Here is a 6136-nt window from a genome sequence, read left to right on the forward strand (position 1 = left end):
TGGTGTAAAACTGAAAAGTGTCCAGAGAAACACTGCTCTAGGTTTCAGAGTGCCTGTGCATAAGTTACTTCCTCTAATCAGCATAACCATTCAAAACTCATCTTCACTCTTCAGATAATGGACTGAGACTCAAAATGGATTTCTACCTTTCTCACATCGCCAGACAGGGGTGCTGCTGGGTCTCAAAGCCCAATAGGCTGACTCCCAATTCACTTCCTTTTCTAAAATATTGTGCTACCTTTCGATGGAAGCAGAGACTGGTACGACATTTCAATCAACCAATAAAGAATGCACCTAAAAATTTATGTTATTAACTGTATTTCTAGTTATCTTTTAAGAAGTACAGATTTTGTTAAACACAGAACTCCTGCTGACATCCTTGAGGGAAGCTTAGAGGTAGAGCTCAGAGGAAGACCATGGGGCTCTCAAGGACAATAAGGAAGGGAGGGGAAGAGGAGAGAGGGCCAAGAGGGTCTCAAGAAACCTTGAAATACATGGTATGATCCACCCGCACACTGTCAACCTTGCATCCCAAGCCTTCAATACAACGTATTACTCAAGAAATGCTTAAAGAATGAACTGTTTGTATAAAATGTCCAAGGGTTGAGTATTACACCTGGGTTGAGAAAGACTGATACAGAGCAGTCACGTAGACCCAGGAGCCAGAGGCAGGAGAGACCATGAGTAACCTCCTTTGAGAACTGTCTGGACTCAAGGGCAGGGCCTGGGATGCTCACAGGTATCAAACCAGTGGGTTCACCCAGACATCTGAGATGGCAAAAACATCAGCTCACACTTGGGTCACAGGCAATTCAAATGAAGGCTGATACATTGCTAGGCTCTATCATAATTTCTAGGAATTATAGCAAGGAGAACCAATTTATGCCAGAGGCAGAACAGTTTGAAAATTTCCCAAAACAATATGAAGATTTGTATCCTTAGTTAAGGAAATTCATGAAGTATTTTAAATGACTGATGATTCATTTCTTAACCTGGTTAGGACTATAAGAGGAATTATTTAAGTAGAGTTAAAATTGGCTAATGCAGAATGTGATGTAGACTCAGACATAAACACCTTGAAGCCTTGTCTAGATAGCTACCCCAGGACTGTCACTTCTATAGCAGGGAGAAAGGTCATCCTCTGTAATAAACAAGGGATGTGTATGAAGCTCCAGATTTTATGAGAATGAGAAAAAGGTAGAGAATAACTGAATCCACATAAGAAATGAGGAGGAAATATTAAGCATAATTATTATCCAATTATGACTACTATACACTGGGATTCTCATATAAACATTTAGTTTGTTCACAACATGGACTTGGTGAAACCTGGCTTGGATTCTTTGGACACACCAGTTTGCTCTTGATTCAAGTTGCTCTGATCTGGTTTGCTGCTTTCTTGTATCCAAGATCTTATCACTACTTGGAAAATGTTCCTTATCTTTGTGAGAACATTGATTTTTATGTAAGAAGCAGAGGGTAGTGCCCCTGGAGAGGCCTGCATCTGGGAGTTTCCAGGAGGTTTATCTAATGCTGCTCCCTGGGGGTTCTCTGTTACATTGTCCCATGTCCCAGGCAGAATGCTCATTCATTCTAGCCCAATGGCTCGTTCAAGAAAATCAGTATTCCAAATAGTTCTGAAAGGTGAATAAGAGAAACGCCATTAGTGATGTTGAATTTTGTTGCTTTCTCTTATCCTGATGCTTCCATGGAAGGTCTCTCAACTGTCCCTTTGGGTTCCAATTATCTTGTTCAATCTCTTGCCCCAAGGCAGGCTTTGTCCCAACATACACCAGTTACAATTAGTCAGTGGTTGACTCTCATTCAAATAATGATAATGATAATAATAAATCAGGAGGGCATTGTGCTCTTTGAATGAACTTGAGGGGCATGAAATCTCAAGAGAAATTCTGTAGGTATGAAGTCTGGGGTCCTCAGTGGGCCTCTCCCCGATCTTTGGGTGGAGGTGACCTATCACAGCCAGCAAGGAAGCAAGAATATTCTACCCAGTCTTTGTCTTTCACTGTCTCTAGTTTATCTTGGAACCGGTTTAAAATCTAATGTTTTACAAACAGATGATAGAGGAACATAGCTACTGCTTAAGTAGGCAATTTACAGTGTCTTAGAACTTAAAAGGGTTCAGAAAACATTCTAGAAGTAACAATAATAAGTTCAGGCACAGTATAAGGCCTAGCAAGTAATTCCCTTAAGTATACAAGGGAGTGTTTATAGGATGCAGTTGGAGTTCTAAAATTATAAGAGAAGCACGCACATACACACACACACATACACACATGAAATCTTAAACTAAGATCTTTAGCTAAATCCTCTATATTTACATGTGACTGCACATTTTGAAGCATGAGTTTGAAATTTTCCTGGCATGGGAGCCCTCCCTAGCCAGTCCTTTTAGCTAATACAAAGTTATTCTGGTAAATAACATCCTTCAGCCATTAGAAGTGGTGCAGAGTGAAGAAATCTGTATGATCTTTCCTCCACAATCTTGATAACAGGAGTTTTATTATAAAGCATAAAAAAAAGTTTAGACAGTATCCTGACAACACACAGACATTTATTCACAAGAAGGTACAAACCAATCTTAAACCTCATCTGTGGGGGTGAGGGAAAGCCCCAGTCTTTACCCTCTGTACAGCATTTCCCTTTTAAAGGCTTAGCTGAATTTAAGATGAGCATATTCCTGTGGTAGGTGTGCAGGTTTAGGATTGGGTCCTCTGTGTAGTGGAAGAATGTGGAGTCAGCCCTCAGGTCTACACTGCAAGCTCTTACCACTCATTTCAGGAAAGCTGGGTTTGGCAGAAGTTTATTCTTCATTCAGACAAGGACAGTGGTTTCTGTAATGCTAACTAACCAGTGCCCTGGTTTGAATACTACTCATTTCATCAATGAGAAATTGCTCCTAATATCCCTTATGTTGATTTTTAAGTCTCCCAGGATAGGTTTATTTAATTATGTTTAAAATGCTAAGTCTTGAAGATGTTGATTCTGGCTGGGGTTTTTCATTTGTTGGTTAACCACTTCTGGGAGTAAATCCTCAAAACAGTGTTTTAAATGCTGACAAACTGCTTTGAGATGATTCTTTCAAATTAGCTTGTATATATATAATTGCATTACAATGTTTCATTGGAAGTATTTTAAAATAAAATACAACCCAGACAATATAACACAAGAATAGTGAAAAGGCAACAGAGAGGGAAGAGAGTTGGAAGCAAGAGATAGTCTTTTCTTTAACAGCAGATTTTTACATTTATTATTGCTGTGCATATCCCCCTCCCTGCACTACAATCTAAGCTGAGTGACCTATGGCCAACTGGCACCAATTTTCCAAATCAAAGTGTGCGAGGGGAACACACTCATGTGATGCTCTCTGACAGAAGACAGACCAGGCAATCTGTCTGCTTCTGTTCCCCTGAATAAAGTAACTAGCAGGGCTAGTTTGGCTGGGGGGCAGGCAGGAGTGCACCCTGCCTCAGTCAGAATCCATCATGAACAGCTAGCTGGATGTCCTGTGGGTTCCATCTAGTACAGGCCTACTCCTGAGTCGTAGACCAGAGACCAGACGTATGGGATGAAAAACTCCTCGGGCTGCTCCTCTTCCATGTATTTGAAATTCAATTCTGGAAATTTCTTTAGTCTTCTTTGGGCAGTGGAACAACCCCTTGCTTAATGATTTCAAAGACCTGTTCCACTGATAGCTCAGCTCCAGCTTGTAGCAAACTTGAGCTAAAGAAGGTGATCACCAGATCAATAGTTTGCATTATATCCTCAAATGAAGGATGAGTTCAAAACTGTTCAAAGAGATCCTGTTTGTAAAGCAGTGCACACACCAAGTTTGGGTTGTGGTGAAGAGAATTTGTCAGGCAGGAATTGATAATTTCTAACAACATTCAAATCACTTCTTCAATGACATTGAGGTCCTGTGCATAATCTGGTGGAGGAACATTACTGAAACTCAGTGAACCTCTCAAGGACTGTATGGCTTGTTCCAGAACTTTGTTATGTTTTTTAGATGGCAAAGAAAGCAAACTGATAATCTTCTGGGCAGCATACTGATGGAGAGAATGAAACTGTGCAGACATATTTGCTTAAGCTGCCAGACAATTTGTGTGAAGGTACTCGTTTCTCATCTTTGTCATGTTGTATTGAATGGTTTTTATTACAACCAGAATCAGGAGACTCCTCAGTGAAATTTCAGTTAAAACCTGTTCTGAATACCAAGTAATATTTTTTAATATCACTTCATGAATGGACCTATTGAAGCCATCATCTTCTGAAAGGATCAGTAATATTGTAAGGGCCATATATACATGGTGTGAATTTTTTTCTTCAACATGATACAGAATCTCAAGAATTGGTAGAACAAGATTCTCCATGTCCCTGCAAGCCAGCATGTATGTTCTGGCATTACTCTTTTGATGGAGCAGTGTGTACAAGAGAAGCGTTGCTTGGTCAGATGTCTGCTGTTCACACAGTGCTGTGTATAAGCTATTAAAGAATCTGGAAGACATGTGGAATCGATGAGGGGAATGAACTGCTATCTTGTGTATTCTAAAAGACATAATGGACTGTCTGTAGGGATTTGGTGCATCTGGAGCATCTGTCAGGTTAGCCAACACCAGCAGAAGCAGGAGACTGGTTGGTGAGAGGAGAGGGAAGTTCTGGAGAGGCAGCTGCTTTGCTGCCCACACTCCCGAGTGTGAAGACAGTCCAGTAGCTACTAAGTCCATAGAGCAGTCCTCCTCCATCCAACTGCTGAGGGAAAACATGGGATCCTGGACACCTCTTTTCTTGTCTGATAAAGTTATATAATAAAGTTTTCACAAGTTTGCTGGTATATGGGAGACATGGACCTCGCATCAAATACTTGTGACTGATGCTCTGTTGCAAAACTTCTTTGCGGAAGAGTTGGCAGGAAAGGAAAACAACCATTGTTGATACAGCCTCCACTGATATTTCATATGTAACATCTAAGAGTGGAATATCAGTGATTAACTGCATCAAACAGCAGAGCAATTCTTCCAAACGATCTTCTGAGTCTGAATTATAACTGCCAGGAGATTTCTCTTCACAAGTAGAATGAAGTTGTAACTCACCCTCTGACATCTCACAGATAAATAAATATTTTCAGCAAACAGCAAGTAATAAAGCATTATGTGTCTGCCAAATGAAGATGTGGTGCTGACATTCTGCTGAAAGTTTGAGCTCTTTGGTTCTAGAAAGGAAGACCTTAATTAGTGCAGCAAGATTTCCTGTCCGAGGATTGTTTTCACCTTAAGACTTGCAGACTGAAATGGTTGCCTCTTCCAAGAGTTTCAACTCAGTGCTGCTAGTTGGTGCTGGGAAAGAAAATGACAGAAGCTGATTCCAGAATGGGTCATTCTCAGAGACAGATTCTTTGCCTGACAACTTTTTTAAATACTTTTTAAAATACTTTTAGGAAGATCATTGATCCTGCTGCTATTTGACCCCAACTTCTAATGCGGTAGATAACTTATCTTTATACTTGCATTCCCACAGGGGAACCTGTCTGAGCCTGCGGGGAGCTCCGCGTCCAGCCCCTCGCACGGCAGGTGGGCGGCACAGGTGGGCGGCAGGCAGAGGGTGTCAGGGGAGCGCGGTGGAGTCGCAGCCCGAGGTGGTGCACAGCGGCTCAGATCTCCATGTTTCCAGGTCTCAGAGGCTCTGACTCCATCTGCGGCTCCGGCTCCGCTCCAGCGCCTGCAGAGTAGGTGCGGTGCGGAGGCCGATAGTCGGGGAGAGGAGAGACAAGAGAGGAGAGACTCATTTGCTGCTTTGACTTCAAGAGCATGAATCTTGCTTTAGTAGATACTGACTCCCCTGTAAGGACAGGTTGTCTTTCTTGGAGATTTTACAAGAACTAAGATCGCACCATTTCCAAAACTTTCTATTTTGAGGTCTAGAATAAATCAGACATGAGCATTCAGAGCTTTCAGAACCTCTGAAAGAGAATTTGAAGCAAGGGTCAGAGAAGCAACTCTATTTTTCCATCCACTTCTGCATCTCCACTCTCCTCTGTTGCTACTGAAAAGCAATAAAAACTATAGCAGTGGAACATCTAAAGGTGAAGAAGTCTAGTTCAAGTGTGTTACCAAAATTC

General features: G+C 41.5%; 1 pseudogene; it reads right to left on the reverse strand.

Moving 5' to 3' along the window:
- Positions 1-3491: 3491 nt before the first annotated feature.
- LOC101702752 (dymeclin pseudogene) lies at positions 3492-5432 on the reverse strand (annotated as a pseudogene).
- Between the last annotated feature and the right edge of the window lie 704 nt (positions 5433-6136).

Source organism: Heterocephalus glaber, unplaced genomic scaffold (assembly GCF_053883595.1).
Source record: "Heterocephalus glaber isolate CG9 unplaced genomic scaffold, H.glaber_assembly_v1.0 deba00001538, whole genome shotgun sequence".
Lineage (NCBI taxonomy): Eukaryota > Metazoa > Chordata > Mammalia > Rodentia > Bathyergidae > Heterocephalus > Heterocephalus glaber.